The following is a 19462-nucleotide window of genomic DNA, read 5'->3' as shown; positions in this document are numbered from 1 at the left end:
ACCAGATTGATGCTAAAAGTTTTACAAGTTAAATTGAATGTGCAGAATGTGGAAGAAAAACTGCAATGCACTTTAAATGCTTTTAAGGAGCAGCAGTATACCGATTTCTACAGTGAACAAGCAAGAGTTGCTCTGTATGAATATTTAATTGGTCAAAACACTCCTATATAAGTTCTAGAAAAAAAAAAAGTTTTAAAAATAAGCTTTTAAAAGTATTACTACCCTCTTTCGTGCCTAGAAGCTTTTAAATAGCAAATTAAGTATACATAAGTATAAATTTTATATCTCATTTTAAAATATACAACGTGCACTAATTGTTAGTGAAACTTTAATAACAAGCTGGGGACAATTTCTAGTAGCTGCATTAAACCAGAGAATAAGAAAGTCAAAAGGGACAAAGTTAAACATCCTTTAGTCTATTAGTTCAAATAGTCATGGAAGGAACTATTTACCAACATTATTCTGTCAAGGATGTGCATTGCCTTGAAATTGAAATGAGTTTAACTTACATTAAACATTGGAATTACATGTAAACAAATAAGAGTACTATACTGTAAATACTTGGTGGGGGGTGGGGAAAGACTTTCACTAGTGGTTAGAACACATGCATGGACCTGTAAGTCTGATTTACTGTTCTACATACAGCACTATCCAACCATATTGATTCTATGATTCTATGATTCTATGCTCTAATTCTTATGTGCAGCTCAGGAAAAGGGGAGACAATTTTCCAAGGCAAAATATATTCTGGGACTTGAGAACAAACAAACCAACCCCATCTGCAGGAAAGAATCTAAGAAGGTTATAGCCAGGTCTCTTCTCCCAGGCAATCAGCACCAGAACAAGAGGACACAGTCTCAAGCTGAGCCAGGGGAAGTTTAGGCTTGAGGTGAGGAGAAAATTCTTCCCAGAGAGAGTTGTTAGCCATTGGAATGGGCTGCCTAGGGAGGTGGTGGAGTCACCATACCTGGAGGTGTTCAAGAGGGGATTGGATGTGGCACTTGGTGCCATGGTTTAGTAGTCATGAGGTCTGTGGTGACAGGTTGGACTTGATCTTTGAGGTCTTTTCCAACCTTATTAATTCTATGACTCTATGAAAGTTCAGAAAGACAGGTCAGGAGAAAGCTGAGGTTCAAGTCTTCAGTTTTCCTCAGATAAGAGAGTCACGGCAAGAGTTCTTCACAGAGATGCAATACAGACATTAAAGGAAGAGAGATCTCAGCTCTGAAATAATCATAAACATCATAGCAACCATTGTAATGCTAAAAGTAGATGCGTAAGTATCATAAAAGATGAAATGGAAGGTTCAGATATCTTAGTTTTTCTAACTAATGCTCAGAGAAGGATCAAGAAAATACAAAAGTAACTTGAAGCTCAAATTGATGGCTGACTCTGGCTGACTTAGGCCATGCTCTCATGAAGGATTAACACAAATTACATCTACCTGAGCATTTTCAGTTACACTACCTAAATAGGGCAATAAAGGAAAAAGGGCATATGGTCTCTTCCAATATCCAAAATCCTGATTCTGATCTCTAGATCACGACACTTCTCAACCCTTAACTCCTGGGAGAAAAACAAAATATGGCTGTAGAAGATCTTCTGGGTTTGATTTGCTTTTTGAACTCCCTTTAGATATTTTATTGATCATCAATTATCCACAGAGTATGGGCTGCATAGCATTGCTTTAGGTGGTGTTGCAATTAAATCACATCACCCAATGAGTACTGGAACTAATGAAGCTTGGTCACTTAAAGATTTGTTTTTCATGGATGATTGACTTTGGTGCTTAAGAATGCAAACTCCAGCTGAAGCCTTCTCTTATGGCAGGCATTTATAAGGGTTGGCTGCCTTACTGTTTACTCTTTGTCTCCCTGCTCCCCATTCCCCAGTGGTTAACAGAGTGCAATTTACAGATGTAGCTTTTTCTTTCTTGAAGTTTGTAAGAATTTATCAGTTAGTGTAAGACATGCTTGGCTATTGAACTCAAAGAAGTTACAAAGATGTAGAGGTGATTTGGTCATTGAACTCACACTCTGTAAACATGTATCTCATTTCCATAGGAAGTGAGGCTAAAATAATTTGCCATACTTCGATTTTCTTTTCCAAAACTCACTGCCCATTTATTGTGGAGAAAAAACCCCACCAAAATCTTCTCCTAAATATGAACAGAACAAAACATATCATTCCCCTCTCCTTATTTAAATGCCCTCCCCAAACCTCCTTCCTTCTAGACAATCATATTCTCTTTCTTCTTCCATCCCCAAACTGAGCTGCTATGCTCCCACACTCTTCTGCTCATTACCACCTACTCTCACAATGCTAGGACCAGAGTCCCTCATTCTTCATTACCTGTTTCTGTCTCCTTAGACATCTAAGTCACACCCAACCTACTTATCTGCTTCCAACCTCACCCTATCTCAGCCTTGCTTCTGGGCCAAAAGTGCAGGCATGATGCAAAACAGTAATCTTCTATGAAGCAGATGTCAAACAGTGGCTCAGCATTTACCTGCTACAATTTCAAGATAGGAGTGAATTTATATTAATGTATTTCACACTATTGACTGTGAAAACAGTGATAAAAAGGTAATTGTATGCCTTTCTCTGCCTTTCAAATATATTCCACTATGCTCACATAAAATCTGAACTTTCTGAATTAGAGAAGGCCTTGCAGCACCAGACTTTGAGCAAATGTTAGTGCTCATTACAACAGGAGACTATGTACTAGTTTGTGAGTTTATTTTTTTCACAAAGTAAGCCTTACATCCTGTACTGCTAAGAGAAACCCCCCCAGAAACAACACTTTGACAAGTTGTTTTCATAGTTTTTTAGGTTTCAGCACACAAATTTCTACTCCTACATGAAAAAGTAATAAATTCCTTGCTGATTCACTCATGCCTCAGTGTTGAAAAACAGATCTGAAAAGACAACAATGTCAAGGTATTGAAATAATTGTATTCTCAAAACACAAGAGTAATTTTGGAAGATGTCTATACACAGGAAAATACATTTTATGAAACTGTAGCAAAAAAGCAATTGCTTTTACCCTTCTCCATCATTCACTCACCCTTTAAAGTTACAGCTTTTGAATTAACACTTTTGGTTGTAGGAAAAAGATGTAGGAAAACAGATTCTTTTTCTAAATCCAAATGTATAGATAAGGAAGCTAATATTGTCTAAACCCAGAGGCAAGTAGCTTTACTGATTTCTGCTAACTGCAGTCAAGGTCTTTGCTATTTGTTATTTTGTCATTTCTCTACAATGCTGTTTAAAACACCTAATTGTTTTAATGCAATTAGACAACAAATTCTTGATAGGCATCCTGTTTAATTAAGTGTACCCAAGGTGATTACTATTATCTATTATTTACACTGCTACATATGCAAAACCCCCTCAGATTATGGAGTAGAACAGAATTGTGTCAAATATTGCATACATAATCATAGAATCCATATCTCATACCTTAAACAAGAAGCAACATATGCTTATCTCTGAGAGATGCAAGAAAGTATGAGACAGTAAATAACTGGAAGGTGCAGTACCCAAGTTCCTTATCCATTGTAAATCCAGAGACTTTAGATTATATGCAGTAAAAAAAGTGAATAAAGTAGGATTCTGCTCTAAGTATAATATCAAAAGACCATCTACCATGATATGGATAACTCCCTGTCCCTTATTTACTTTATAAAAAGATATTTTGTAATAAGAATATATATTTAAGGCATACTTTTACAGACACAAACATATACATGTATATAAATAAAACACAGACATAACTGTACTTGGTCTGTTTTCAGAACATGGTAATCATTGAATCAGCAAGAGAAATATAAGGAGACTCTGATCAAACGCCAGCAGTACAGACACTCAGTTGTTATAAGCAATGTTTATTGTCCTGGAACAGGAGGCAAAATTGTGCATTGAGAAGCCATTGGTTAAAATGTCTGAACACTGTTGGGTAAAAGGACCAGAAATGAAAATTTTCCAGCTGTCGTAGCCATAATCTTTATTTGCTGCACTGTCCATCAGTGTTCTCTCACACTTCAGCATGCTTTGTAACGCTGCGCAGACCTGGCACAGAAGGGATAATCCTGATCCTGCATCAGACAGCACTCACTGATCATAGTCTAGAGAGGTTTCCTAGGTCCCAAGCTCCATATAGTATCATCATGACATTGTAGGCCTGCTGACCACTGCTACCATGTTTCTTTCTGCTTCTGTCCTTCCCACATTTGTACTTTGTGTTGCTTTAAGATCTTTTGTGCACTGGATAAGCTGTTAATAGCACCTCCTCTGATACTCCCCTTCACCAATTTCAGGGGATATACTTCCTGTTGTCTGGACCCTGAACGTAACAGACATAAGTCAAGCAGCAATTCTGCTGATGCAGTGACAGCACCAGGTGCCCAACTGCCCATCCTTATGGGCATTGAGTACATCCACTAGCAGACCTGGGTGACTCCATCTACAGAGTTTTGTGGCTTGTGCTTTTGAAGGTAGAATTTAAACTCTACTTAAAACACATTTGAGGTACCTAAATGCTCTTCCAGAAGACCTCTTGCTCTGCAGGAGCTTTGCAGTGATAAACCTCCATGTAAAAAATAACTAGAATTGCCAGAGAAATCTTGCCTCTTACTCTCATCAGATGCTGCTTTGGGGATTTTTCATAGTTTGAAGAGCAGGGCTGCAGAAACAGCCAACTTAACCAGTTGCATTTAATCTATTCTGAAATACACCCAAGGAGATGCTGTTAAAAACTTCCATTGCACATTAATTTTCTTCATAGTAGCTGGTATGGGATTACATTTTAGATTTGTGCTGGATTTGTGCAGCATAAATGACGCTAAAATGCTTTAGTTACTGTTGAGCAGTGCTTATACAACGTAAAGGCCTCTTCCACTTCTCACATTATCCCACTAGCAAGTAGGCTGGGGGTGCACAAGAAGCTGTGAAGTGACACAGCCAGGACTGCAGACCCCGACTGACCAACAGCACATTCCACAGCATATGATGTTATGCCCAGCATATACAGCTGTGGGAAGGAGAAGGAAAGAAGGGACATTCAGAATGGTGACGCTGATCTTCCCAACTGTTAAGCATAACGGAGCCCTGCTCTCCTGGAGATGACCGAACACCTCCCTTCTGATGGGAAGTAGCGAATGAAGTTCTTGTTTTGCTTTGCTTGTGTGTGTGGCTTTTGCTTTAAAGTACTTTCTCACTTTTATGCTTCTGATTCTCCCATCCCATTGGTGGGCGGTGACTATGTGGTCGTGTGGGGCTTGGTTGCTGGCTGGGGTTAAATAATGACACTCATAAACTACTATATTTGGAATATTGTGTACAGAAGCTACTTCTATATTTATTTAAGATGAATCTTCATGCAGACTCCTGCAAAGTTCCAACTTTGCTTGATTTAACTTTTGGTAGGTTTACTGGTTTGTAAGACCTTGCCTGAGGTGAACAGTGTGTTTCAAGCCTCTAAAGAGCACAGCTATGAAGCAATGAGGCAACCAAACCTTCAGTAATTACTCCTAGACATCAGTGCTGAAAAATGGATTCTGCAATCTTTACTGGCCATAGCACAGTAGAAAAAATAAAAGTGGCTATCTACAGAATGAAGAAAACTGTGTACTTTTTCAGATACTAAGTAAGTATAAGCCTTCAGTAAAACTTAAATGTTTTCAGCAAGTTTTCAGTGTATGGCTTCTAACTGTTCTATGTCTATTTATTACCTTCTGTCCTAAAAGTAGTGAAAAAAATCAAGAATCTTGAGGTTTTATAAGACATTGAAAATTGAACTTGTGACATTTTGCATTCATAAGTCTATGAAATGTCTTTTAGGAGGGAATAATACTTGGAATGTCACTGTTCCCCAGGGTGAGACAAATGTATGACAAAGCTTGTTTTGAAACAGGGAGGAGGCAAACCAGAGAAGCCCATAACTTTGTATAGAGTATTGTTTCAAGACACTACACTTTTGTACTTCATAAGGCAAGAAAGAAGCACTTAGCGATTTTATACATACAGTCTATTAAGAAATAATGGTCCTGACTTTCACACGAGTATCAGTATGAGATTACTGATATCACTAACAAGCAAGGCATTGGAGCAGAAAAATTAATAGCTTATACAACGAACGGAGACAGAAATACTGCCATTCACACCTTCACTCCCCCATCGCTTCTGGGAATACAATGCTGCATCCAGCAGAAAGTTCCTAAGTATATTTTTTCCCCATCAAAAAGTGTTCCCACCTAAAGGTATAGGTATTTTTTTCTCTAGATTTCAAGTAGATTGTTTTACGTCAGAAACAAACAATCAAGCAAACAAACAAGCAAGCAGGAAAGACAAATGGAGCTTACCAGCAGACTCTGAAGGTGCTACCAAAGGACTGTAAAAGTATTCTCTTGGACTAAGTACCTCATCTGGGACAATCTCAGAATAAAAGGGCTGTGGTTTTCTTTAAATGCGAGCTTTAACTGATGTACAGAAAACAGTCACTCTTGAATCCTGCAACTGGATTCATTAGGTAGCTACTCTTAAGTGCCCAGGATGGATTTGGCGAGTGTACAGTTCACATGTTCTGTTACATGTTCTGGAATGGGCTGCCTGGGGAGGTGGTGGAGTCGCCATCACTGGAGGTTTTCAGGAGAAGACTTGATGGGGTGCTTGGTGCCGTGGGTTAGATGTTTGGGTGGTGTTGGATTGGTTGATGGGTTGGACGCGATGATCTTGAAGGTCTCTTCCAACCTGGTTTATTCTATGTATTCTATGTATTCTATGTATTGCTATCAGTAAACACTCAAACTACCAGAGTTTTCAGACTCTTGCATTATCAGTGAAAAAAATACTAGTTTTGTTTTCATTCAAAAGGTATCGTAGAAGCTAAAGTTGAACTGTACATAATGTTTCTTTCTAAACTTTGTGGTTCTCCTATAGATTTTCTATGAAGAATAAATAGGTTGGAAAGCAGCACTTTTAAAGAGCCTCCCAGTTGTTTCCTGAAGGAATTTACATGCCCAGATCAGATTGCTGGCCCTTGTGTTGTTTTTTAAAAGCAAAAGAATACCAGACTTTGCTGGAAGTTGCTTCAGGGTCTCATACTGTAAGCTTTTGTTCCTCTCTATTAACAGTGACGCTGGGCTTCCTGAAACAGCCGCTCAAAGGCCTTGTTTATGCTCAAAAGCTGCCGCTGCCTCCCGAGCACGATGTTGTACGGGGAGAGGTTAAAGCTTTATTAAAACTAAACTTAAGCCCCACGTTTGCGCATAAAAGCATTTCTAGGTTTGTAAGTCTATTCGGAAGGTCTGCGCCTTTTTCAGTAGTGGCTGAGGACAACCGGCCCCTTGCTTGTGACGGGGACGGTGCTCAAGGTGTTGAAGGTAAACCGGACCGTCGCCCCTGCCCACAGCTCCGCCACCGCTGTGGGCTGCGAGCAGCTGTGTCTCCCCCACAGCCACCGCCCTCCTCAGTACGGGAGGGTCTGATCCTCCGCGAGGGAGGTCAAACGGCAGAAAAAGGGGCCCGGGCGCATCCCGCTGGTTCCGAAACGGGGCGACTGTCACGGCCACGGCGCAGCCTCTCGGCGGGGAGCAAAATCCCGCCCTGCCTGCCCAGATCCTGAGGGAGGCGGGCGGCGAAGTCAGCCCCCGGCCTTTATCGCTTGCACAGCACCCGGGGTGTGCTGGCTCTCGGTGCTGCCGCAGACGGGCTTTCTCGGGGAGGGGGCCGTGACTCGCAAAAGCTTTCCTTATCCTGCCCCTGCACGATCTCCCCGCCGACAGCACCCCAGCGCTGGGGCCCGGCCCCTTCTCCCCTGCTGCCGGCGAGGTTTGATTCAGTCCGCCCGGCTCCTCTCCCCGCCGCAGCGCACAAGTTGGTTCAGCCCGGGGCAGGCGCTAGGAATAAGCCCTGTCCCCTTTGAAGAGCCTCGGTTCAGGCTCTCCTCTTCCCTCCCACTGCCGCTGCGCACGGCTCGGTGCCGACTGGGCCCTCCCGCCCGGGCGGCGGCAGGGTCGGGGAGGGCAGCGGCAGCTCCACGAGTTCCTGCTCCCCGTGCCTGAGGCGCGCACAGGGGGTTGGTTCGAGCGTCGTGGCTGCGGGTCGCCGGCAGCGGGAGCGGCCGGAGCAGGGGCGGCGGCGGGAGGGGTGTTGTGCAGAAGCCGCCGATGCCGCTGTGAGATGGCATCATTCTGCGCGGCGGCGGCGGCAGCAGCGGAGTGCGGCGCGGAGGGGTGAGGAGCCGCCGCGGCGGAGAAGAAGAAGAAGAAGAGGAAGAAAAAGGTGGGAGGAAGGAGAAGGAGGCGGCAGCAGCTGTGAGGCTGCGAGCCACGGTAAGGAAACAAAACAGGCTCTGCCGCAGCCGTTTAGCTTTGCGGTCTGGCCCGGCCTGAGGAAAACGCCTGCCGTTTTTCTCCTTCTTCACTGTCGACCGGCAGTATGGAAAGAGGGGGCGGTGAGGGCAAGGCGGGGGTGAGCTCTGAACGGGTGCGAGCTCCCCCTGTCACTGAGGGGCGGGGAGGAGGGGAATGGGCGTGGGGGCTAAAATGGCGAAGGGAGCCGTAGTAAGGTCTCAATCTATCCAGCACTTCAGCTCGTCGCCCCTCTCGGGTCTTGCTGGAGGGTGGTGGTGGAGGAGGAGGGTGTGGGCTGTTGCTTCTCCCCTCGGCTGCCCCGTTTGCTGTCTGGAGGATTGCTGTCTTGCCGTCTCCCGTCCTGGTCCATGCCTGGACGGGGCTGAGGGCCTCTGGACCCACACCTGGCAAGGGGAGGAAGGGTGGGTGCTTGCGTGAGCTTGTGGAGGTGTCGGGTGGGGGGAGGCAGACGAGGAGCGTCGCCGGTGTCCGGTGTCAGGCGTATAACCTTGTTTATTCCCGTCTACGGCCTTTCGAGTGAGGGTGACTGAGGGCTCAGTCCTGACCTGTGTCGACGTCGAGTCGATTGCGAGAGGCGTTAGTGCCTGGGAGTCAGTCAGGCAGTTCCACGGCTGGCCCTTGCCTGCTTATCTGCTGAGTGAAAGCAGAGGAGAAGGATATTGTTACGTTTCAGTTCACCTTCCTCTGGTGAAACTGGGGAGGGAGGAGGGGAAGAGCCGTTTGCCTTCTACAATGAGCTTCTGTCACCCCTCACAGTACCGGCAGTGTGCCTGCTCTCAAAAGGAGGTGGCACAGGGCAATGGAAGTCCTTACTGTTACTGCTCAAGTTAAAGTGTCTGCTGGGCTGTCTGGGTCCTTTCATGTGTGCTTTACCGTGCAGACTATATCAGGTCAAGACCTCGAAAGACCTATTTATGCGATTTACCTTTGTTTATGTTGTGGCAAAATGTTACAACTCAGTGTGTTTATTGGTTTTATTTGTAGTTGTCTTATGTTTGGAGCAAGACCAATTCTTATCCCAGTTTAACTAGGGTGATCTAGCTCTGCTTCCACATCTATAAATGTTTAAAGTGTACATCAAAGAGAGAAGAGGACTTGATGCTGTTTAATCATTTTAATGGGAGCTCTTCAGTGTTTGGGTGAAACTGGTAAAAGATATATTCATGTTTCAGTTGTATTTTCACATGGCACCTGTGGCACACAGAAAGTACCCAGGATATTTTGCATTAGCCCTCCAGGTTCTGGAAGTTTAATAATGCTGTCTTACTAGGTGGTAGTGTCAGTGGCTGCAGGTGGCTGGGTTATATATGGCCATACACATGGAAGACAATATGGCTTTCATAGTAATAACAATCTCCACTTAAAAACCCTATTCTGGTTTCATGCCTCTGTGATATAGAAACAGATTATTGGTGGGCCTTGACAATTCTCCACCAATGTGAACTGGCTTTTAAACATTTGTTAATTTAAATTTTGTGTGCTGCCTTATCTGAGTGTCTGTTGGACAAGGTATAAACTGAATTATTTTTTACTGATTTTATTACTAATAAAAGTGAAATTAAATTTGCATAGGGAAAAATGAAGGTCTTTTCATCCTTTTGAGGAAAAAAAAAAAAGTGGAGTTGTAAAAGCAGTTTATTTTGACAAAGACGCTGTTAAGTGGTGCAACAAGAAATGCTTTCAACTGACGTTGCTTGTGAAACGGGATTTGTAATCCTTTTGTTGCCTCTTTGGTGTGTATTCTGAGCAAAATTTTAAAGACCTGATCGTATAAATGCTTCTAGTTTGACTAACCTGCTATTATCAGTAGTCGTCTTTCAATGATACTGAAAAAGAACTCCCTTAAATACATAGTTCTACTTGAAAACATGACAGCAGTTTTGTATACCTGGGACTGATACAATCTCTCAGCATGAGCCACTTAGTTTCCAAAAGGGTGTAAATGATTTTTCTAACAAAAGCAATCCATATGTGTTGCTAAACATCAATGGACTAAACATTGTAAGTCAGGCTGTTTGTTTTTGTTGAAGTGTTGACCTTAAAGTTTAAACAATCACCTGTCTACAAGTGTTTCTTAAGCATGGGAATACTGACAAACCTCGCCCCTTTTCCTGAGTTTGTGGAACCCTAGGAAGAGGGAGGAATTGTCTACTAATTCTATTGCATTTCATTTTCCTTCTTATCTTTCTGTATGAAGTTGGAAATTTTGATAAGCTGGAACTTCTACCCACTTTCCTGTTGTGTGTGTGTGTTTTTTTTCTCTTGAAAGAATGTGTGTGGGGAAAGTGTTTTTTTGCCTGGTGTTCAGACATAAAGAGAAGTCGGCAGTAAGGATCTATGACAAGAAGCTGGCATTATTACTGACAAAAGTCATGTGTCAATAAAAAATAAACGGCTTTCTATCTCTGCATTAATTGCATATGACTTAATCAGAAGAAAAGCTGCTCCAGTGTGTCTGTCTTTACGAAAGTGTGTAAATTTGGGTAGGGTTCCCTAGTTTCTGCGGTGGTGTCGGATTAACCAAAATCCTGTCACTTTTGCTGTACTTATGAAATTTGTAAACCATAACTGTTGATCTTCTTTTGAATTCTGAGTGAGGCAATGTGTAATGCCATTCTTCTGTATTGGTTTGGTCAATCTACAAATGCAGACAATAGGAGTTGGCTATATCCATCTCTTTATTTAAAAGTTTATTTTTCATTCTGTAGGTTCTTGTTCAGATTTATCATAATCTGCTGACATTCTCCTGTAGTGACATAAAATAGTCATAGGTAAGAAACATGGCAAGTATCAGGGTGCTCACCTCTATGTTGTGCAGGAAAATGAAACATTTGCAGAGAGAAATCTCCTCTTCCTCATCAGGAGTTGGAGTGTCCAGGAGAGGTTTTTTCAAAGGATTGTAAAATAGATCTTCTGAGTGGTGCGCCTTTATTGTTTTGTTTTCTCTTTTCCCCTGTAGAACAGTGACATGGCATGGGTTTTGATAAAATTTGCTATGGTACCTTTAAAGAAGGAGGTTTCAGCTTTAACTGCCTTCTGTAAATGCAAAAGTTTTGATTACTATTTTGTGGGATATTTTTGCTATGTTTGAGGACCTAATAATTCAATCAGAAATGTACTTAAGTGTAGCTGTTTTGCAAGTGTGAAGCTGTTTTACAGAGGAACACTGAAGATTCCAGGGAAGCTATCAGCTGTCCGAGTAGTTGTAGTACATCAGAATTATTTACCTGCCAGAGTGCTGTTTTCTTCCCTTTCATTTTCTTCTTTTTCCCCCCAATCTTTCTTACTATTTCAGGAAAACCTTTATGCTCGTGTTACATGTAGGTCTTAGTAACTACTATGTGGTACATAGTATGAAGCAATTAACCATTGCAAGTTTGCATGACTGTATGCTGCTGTGGTTCTGTAACAGCAGATAAATGACAAACAAACGAGTTATTTTTTCAATTTCCTCTCCCCTTAGTCAGCATTGGGGATTGTGTAAGTTTGTGATCTAAAGTGCAGTCAGATAATGGAGTATTTTCAAAACAGCACTTTAAAAATCCTGTTTACAGAGAATATGGATTTAGTTTTGATTTATGCATTCTACTGAATTTGGAGAGTAAAATTTACTTGGCTGGATGTGTTACTTCATAATGGCTTTTGACTAAATGAAGGTATTTAATAAATTGGAGTGCAGCATGTGTTTAAAAAAGCAGATTGCATTCTTGGGCTTTTGAAACTTCTTTTATTGATGACTTTTTTTTAATTGCTGGAATATGTTGGAGATGCTTATGTTCTGCTTTAACCCACTAGGGTCTGAGTGTGCTTAAATGTAGCCAGTTGAAAATCTGAAGGCTTTTTAACATCCTCACTGTTAAGGCTGTTATTTTGGAGTGATGTAATTAGCATGGCCAATTGTCAGTTTTGGGGTTTTTTTGTAGTGAATTTCAGTTTCTGATGTCTAATGCAAGAAATCATCCATTGGCTAAAATAATTTCAGAATATTTGTTTTGAAATGCAGGTATCTGTTGCTGAAAACACTCTCTTAATTTGTCTTGTATGTGGATGGCTTCAAGAATACAGATGTATTAGTAACTGACCTTCTCGACTAGTTCTAATGGCAGGGAGTTGATCCCATCTGCTTGTTTCTATTAGGATTTGAGGTAGCTTGCTGAAAATCACTGTGGAGATGGAAGAAACAATTTAAAAAGGGATGAGAAATGGGTGTCACATTTTGAAAACAAGCCACGAAGTATTTTACACATTCAAGGATCGTCCCCTTGCAGCCTGAAGTGGGCAGAAGAGAGCTCTTGTCTATGCTTCTGTGAGGGCAGATAAGAGTATAGAGAGTATGCTCTGCACACATCTCTAGCTACTGGGGTTTCTAAGCAAGATCATTTTGTTACAATCATTTAAATGAGTAGGAGATTAGCAAAAGAGTCCTTTTAAAAACTAGCAAGTGCAACCTCTTATAGCTGAACAAAAAATACCAGAGAACTTTGGATTGAGCGTGCATTTCAAGGCAGCCTGTGATTCATCAGCATAAATAGAGTCAAAGGAGTTGTAGTTTTAGAACAGGAGAAAGTAAACAGGAAAGATAAAGTTCATAATCTGTACAGTTGCACAACATACTTAGGCTTCAGGACTGAAAAAAATACCACATGTCCAGTTTTGAAACAGTGATTTGCTAGTTCCTGAGACAGTCGGTAAGATGAGTTTTGATTTATTATTTTTTTTTGGTTGTTTATATGCATGAACTAAAACTGCTGAGCAGCTCAGGATATATTCATCTTTAAAAATGACCTTTTTTTAATGAACTGTATTGGAATTAGCTCTCTTGTACTTGTTTGCATATGCAGTGACATTAAAAAAATCTGTGTGGACATAATAGTCAAAAAGCAAAGTATAAGAGGAATGCTAAATAGAAGATGAAGAGCAACAGGATTGCCCATTTTCCCCTGTTCCTTCTAATCTGAGGAGAAGAGAGGAAGCTGCTACCTTTCCCAATACTCCTTCATTCTTGGAACTTACTGCTTTCCACTTCCAGCTGCCTTCATTCAGTGTTATCTTTTTAAAAAATGATAACTGTCTTACTGTAGTAGTTGGAAAGATTTTGGGTTTAAAGGAGGGGAAAAAAAGAAGTCTATTTTGACTTCTGTATGCAAGGTGCAAGAATGGAGAACCCCTCCAGTCAGTATTGGAAGACTGATACTTGTGTGTCATTTGAAGTAAAATAAAATAGATCCATGGCTGAATGTCTTGTGAGATGTTGCTGATAAAGCTGTGGTGGTGTGGGACAGGGAGTAGAACTGTACTGTTAAGGGAATAGCCATGGAGAAGAAGGCTTAGGTCCAAACATGACAAGAAGACTGCTGTTAACAAACTGGCAAAATCTGTGGGTTATTGAATAACAGAAGTGGAAAATTCACAGGGACATAACAGGGGCTAGTTTAATATTTGGTGATAGGTATGTTTTTGTGTTAACATAAGAAGCCTAATGCATATTGGAAGAAATAGCTACACGCCATCCATCAAAACGGGCTGTAAATAAAGTACTTGGTATAAGAGCTCACCATAGTTGTGAATTGCTTCATGAAAATATTCTATTAGGAAAGCAATAAAAAGTTAGTGTTGGAATGTGTTAAGAATATAACTATACACTGGCTTGCATGCTGTTTTTGTGTTAATTACATAAGTGTATTTACAAGCTGCCAAAGGGTACTGTCCCATGGCAAGTGATTCTAGTACTGTGTGGAATCACTAACTTCATCTTTTTTCCAAATAGACCATTGTGTTTCTTTGTTTTCCATATTTATCAGGAATTTAAGTAGTTTTCTTATTCCACTGACTCTTTTGTAGCCTTGAGTTAAACTTAATATGCAGTGTATTGATATGGTGCAATACTGACTGACCCCTGAGAAGTCAAGCTTGGGCTCTTCTGGTGGGACTTACGTTACTCATTTTCCTATTCTTAGTTTGTAATTTTTGTGCAGTTAAATTGTCACTTCAGATTGGCTCAGAATCATATTGGAAAATAGTTAGCAGAAGCAGGCAACTCTTTGTTTTAAGAAGTGAGAATTACTTATCGCCTGAAAGCCTTACTAAGGAAGAGGTTAGTTTTCTAGCACTGTAGAGACTGAAAGGCTGCTTTTGAAAAATAAGTGGCAATGAGTGAGTGCTCTCAGGTAGTGTTAGATAAGTGTAGTCTGTGAATGGCACCAGGACAGACATTTTTTGGTGTTTTAATGCTGCTGAGATTGATAGCTGGAAAGAGGCTTGCAGAGCACATAAGAAAAAGCAAGAATGCAGAGAAAAGTGAGTAGTTGATACCCACAAAACTGAGGAGGAAGGTATAACATAATCAGTAGCACTCTTAGCTAACATCTTTAGTTTTGTGTTATGCTCCTTTAGAATTTGTTGGTTTATTAATTTTGCTGTGACTGCAGTGCAGATGTGCTGGTGAGTGAACTTTATAAATTGCCTGGGCACTCTTGGTGTGTGTTCAGGCTGCATGTTCTGCAGCTTGCACGTCTCCATTTTCTGTATTGTTGTCATATGTTAGCTATTGAGTTAAATTTAATCTGGAAATGTCTGTGTATAACTGGGTAAGTTTTCCTGTTCACAGTGCAGGTATACTAAAATCGGCCCCTATTTTAGTTGTGTCTTAGTATATTACTTTACATTGTGCTTGATGCAAGTCTAATAAACAATAAATTATACCAACTGTTAGGATTATTGGTAGCAGAAACCCATCCAGAGCAGCTGAAGACTATTGTGTAGCTAGCATATTATGTGCTCTGGCAGATATTAATGCCATTCAGATGAATATTAAAATGAAGGAGAAAATACTTTTCTCCAGTTTCTTGACATGTGTTGGGCTGTCAGACTTCACCATTGTTCTGTTCAATCAACTGGAAAGTTGCTTACACCATTTATTTCACTGTGCTTGTGGTCCCGTCTGTAGTACACACAGGAGGAGGCATTGTGATATTTTTAAGTATTTGATGTTGTAGGACTTGGAAGTATCATTGTGATCAAGAAACACAACTGAGGTGTACCCTAAAGATTTTGCCAATGAGTTGTTTTTGTGAGCACTGGAACCAGGCTTCGTACACATTTTTCTTGCATCATAACAATTCTCTTCCCATCTTACTAGTAGTGAAAAAGCCAGTATGCACACAACTCCAGCTCAGACTGATTCAGAGCTGTGTAGCCTTTGAGCCAGGCAGCCTGGATTGTATTGAGTTCCTGCTGAAGCCCTTTGCTCAGCAAGCACAAGAAATGGTGTCTTTTTCCTCTACCTAGCTGTTGACTTTAATGTATCAGAGGACATTACTTCTTAGTTTACTTTAGCTGAATATGGTGGTGAACAGACTCATTGAGAGGGATGGAGAGAAAAGAAAGAGTGGTAAGAGGCAGGTGGACAGTATGAGCCACACATTTGATGTCTGTTTGGGAAGCCAGGCTAAAAAGGTCTTTGCTAGCATAAGGCAAAACAGTATAGGCAGTACTGTGGAATTGTAGTCTGTCATTTGTTTGGACCTCCTGCATAGCCCTCTGAAAAACAAGGCTTTGTAAAGCTCTGCAATTGTACTATATTTTTTTCCTTAGACTCCTCTGTGAGTCTGACAATATGTTGTAGCTAATGCATGGATCAATATTGCAGCATCTGAAGCAATGGCCAGTGAATGTACTTGAAAACACATACACAAAAAATGAAGTATTTTTTTAGGTAGCTTGCTTTCCATGCCAATATGAGTGGAAAGAGATTTGTTCTCTGAGGCAGGGCTGTAGGAAATCCATATAGGTTGATTTAAGAAAATCAAACATTTCTATGCTTATATCAGGCATGGTGTGAATATTAGTTTGTCCAAAGGAGAACAACAAAAATAGTGAAATGTCTAGAGGGCATGACTTAAAAGAATCATCTGAGGATACTTGCTTTGCTCAGCTGAAGAGGAGACTGAGGAGTGACTTCATTGCTGTCTACAACTTGTCTATGAGGGGAAATAGAAGGGTTGTGCTGATCTTCTGGTGTCCAGCGATAGGATGTGAGGTAATGGCTTCAGTCTGTGTTGCAGGAAGTCCAAATTGGATATTGGGAAAAATGTTCTTCACCAAAAGGATGGTCAAGCACAGGAACAAGCTTCCCAGGGAAGTGGTCATACCCCCAAACTGTCAGTGTGCAAGAAGAGAATAGAACATACCACGGTTTGAAGGGACCTACAGCTATCATCTGATACAACTGCCTGGCTAATTCAGGACTGATCAAAAACTAAATCATGTTTTTAAGGGATTGGCGCATCTACCACCTCTTTAGGAAGCCTCTACCAGTGTTTGACTACCCCCTTAGTAAAGAAATATCCTATCACTGGATATGGGGGAGAAGACCTCATATTTTTCTCCACTTCCCAGCTAACTAACTTGCTATTGGTGCATTTGACTCCAGCATCCAGAGATTAAAGAGTACTGGACAGAAGTGGCCCTATAAGCCCTGAGGAATGCTGCTGGTGACTGCCATCTACATGTAGCTCTATTCATTATAAGCCTTTGAGCCACATCCTTCAGCCAGTTCTTCCCATTAATCAAAAAGTTTTAATCCAATGTTTTCTCTTGCTGGTAAGATACTTCTGAAAGCTCTTTGTGTTATCTCCCAGAACACTGGTCACTCTGAGCTCTTAATCGAGCTTTGGCCTTTTGTATCCTCTCCCTGCACAAATCAACTATAGCTCTGTAATCTTCCTGTGGAGCTTGACCTCTCTTCCAGAGACTATATCATTTCTTTTTCATCATGAGCTCCACAAGGAGTTCCCCATTCAGCCAAACTGATCTTCTGCCTGGCTTGCTTGATGTCTGATACAGTGGAGTTCCCTGCCCCTATTCTTCCAAGAGGTGGTTCCTAAAGACTGACCAGCACTTGTGGACTCCTAAACCCACAGAAGCAGATTCCCAGGGTACTCTACTAAATAGCTCCCTGAATTGCTTCAAGATTGCTCTCCTGTAGTTCCCAGTAACAACTCTGCTGTCCTTTTTCTCCTCATTACACTGAAAATTTTAACTAAGCCTTTTCACGATCACTGTGGCCAAGACGGACATCTATCACCTGTGCATAAATAGCAAATCCAGCAGGGCGTCATTCCTAGTTGGCTCAGTGAGTACTCTTTGTTTTCAGTATCCTGATTCCTCACCCAAAGACTCAGCCACATCATGACTAAATGAGAGGGCTGTACAGTCAAACCTCTCCCTTTTGTATGGTGCAACTCCTCCACCTTGCATTCCCTGCCTATGCCTCCTGAGCAGCCTGTAGGCCTCCATCCAAGCACCCTAATTTGGGATTTGTGCCACTGAGTCTTGCTAATACCAACTATGATACAGCTCTGTGAACTGAGGCTTCCAGTTCACCAAGTGTTCGGAGGGCGCTCTTACATACATTGTTTCACTTTTAGGTTGCCCTGTGTGGTGTCAGGAGTTGGATACCATGATCCTCCTGGGTCTCTTCCATCTCAAGATGTTCTGTGATTTAAGAAAGGATGAGCTTGTTTTCCAAGTCTGTTCTGTGTGTGTCTGCTGTAGGGTTGGCAACTTGGAACATAGTAACAAAATATTTGCAGTGTATAACCCGCGCTGAAGTATCTCTGGAGAAGCTGTTAGTTGTCAGGAGGAACTAATGCTTTGCCTTGCTGACAAAACCTTGCAGAGTGTGGGGAGGAGATTGCTGAAGCTGAAATTGTACTGATGTCAAAGCAGATCCTTAGGAAGTCACGGGCGTATCTGTACCTGTCAGTGTGTGTTATGGGCTCACTGAAAACAGAAGAGATGAAGTGCTACTGTGCCGCTTAACTGTTTAGGCTGTGTTGAAGATACACTCTGAAAAGCTGGCTGGTGTTAACATAAAGCTTTATTCCTCTTTGTTTTCTCAAAGTTGGATTTACTGCTTAACATTTTTGGGTCCTTTTCCAGTCCTCTTTGCCTAAAGTAATTTTTTTTTGGTTGAAATGGCTTGTAGGTTACTCCTAGGTGAAGGGGAGAGGGAGCAAGACATTTTGCTGGCAGAAAAGGACTTGAGTATCCCACTATTGTTAGTGGGAGCACTGGTCACTGTTTTTCACAACTGGACTGCCTTTCTTTATGTATAAGAGACAAAACAAAACCTGCTTCTTAATGATGGTTTATTGGTCTGTTCTATTTCTTTACTTAATTTCAGTAAATTAAAAAAAGTCAAGTTGTTTTTTCTATTTGACATTAAAAAAAATCTCAATATTTTTGCAACTGATAGTAATTTTAAGGTGGACTTACTGGCTGTGTAACTGTTAGAATATGTTAATTTGCAATTAAGTGTAATCCTTTAAAGATTCTTTACTAGCTAGAGGGATATGTAATGTATCTGCTTAAATTCCATGAATAAGTAAACGATCTGCTAAAGACTGAAACATAAATTGACTCGTGGTTGTGTTTAATTTCTGATGTTTTTAGTAGCATTTTGAGATGTAGAGGTGATTTTTTTTCACAGAAGTGTAAGTTTGCAGAAGAAGTAATTGTTACTGTGTTCCATGAAAGTATTGATTCACATGAACTTGGAAATGATCCTTTTAAGTTTTTTTCTAATAGCTTGCTATGTTAGCTATTCCGTGCTTTTTACTAGGGTCTTACTTTATCCTAATTGATCTGTAATTACCCAAAATAATTTATACAATTGAAGCAGTATCAATGTAAAAAAAAAAAAAAGAAAATCTGTTGTAGGTGTTAATAAACAGACTGTATGTTTCTAGTTGATCAAACAGTGATATGTGATGGCTGTGGTTTACACAGAAGCATTGTGATAACTGTGATCTTTATGTGGCTCTCCAGAATCTCCTAATAAATTTTTGATATCCAAGAATTTTGAAGGGTATGAAGGCCATCTGTGTCAGCAAAACAGTTCTGAAAGTAAAGCTTCACATCCTTTAGACCAATGAAACTTAGCTTGGAAGCTGAACAAAGAGATGTAGTAAGTTCATATTCGGGAGTGTGTGGTGACTCTAGCCCTGTTAGAATTAATCCCCTGATTTTCAGGAAGATTGTAAGTGCAAGGATGGTGACTTTTACATTACTCCATGTAATCTTCT

General features: G+C 41.0%; 1 protein-coding gene across 4 annotated transcripts in view; it reads left to right on the top strand.

The window, feature by feature from the left end:
* The first annotated feature begins 7973 nt into the window (after positions 1-7973).
* WWP1 (WW domain containing E3 ubiquitin protein ligase 1) overlaps positions 7974-19462 on the top strand; it is a 56540-nt gene continuing 45051 nt past the window's right edge. For 2 of the 4 annotated variants that reach the window (XM_054167418.1, XM_054167417.1), the window contains exon 1: positions 7975-8333. The gene's annotated coding sequence lies outside the window, so the exon portion shown is untranslated. Of the gene's footprint in view, positions 8334-19462 lie in introns of all 4 variants that reach the window. The other 2 variants (XM_054167419.1, XM_054167421.1) reach the window with 2 other exon arrangements.

This window comes from Dryobates pubescens, chromosome 14, assembly GCF_014839835.1.
Source record: "Dryobates pubescens isolate bDryPub1 chromosome 14, bDryPub1.pri, whole genome shotgun sequence".
NCBI classification, from domain to species: Eukaryota; Metazoa; Chordata; class Aves; order Piciformes; family Picidae; genus Dryobates; species Dryobates pubescens.
Note: the sequence above shows the minus strand (reverse complement) of the source record. Positions and strands in the feature narration are given on the sequence as shown.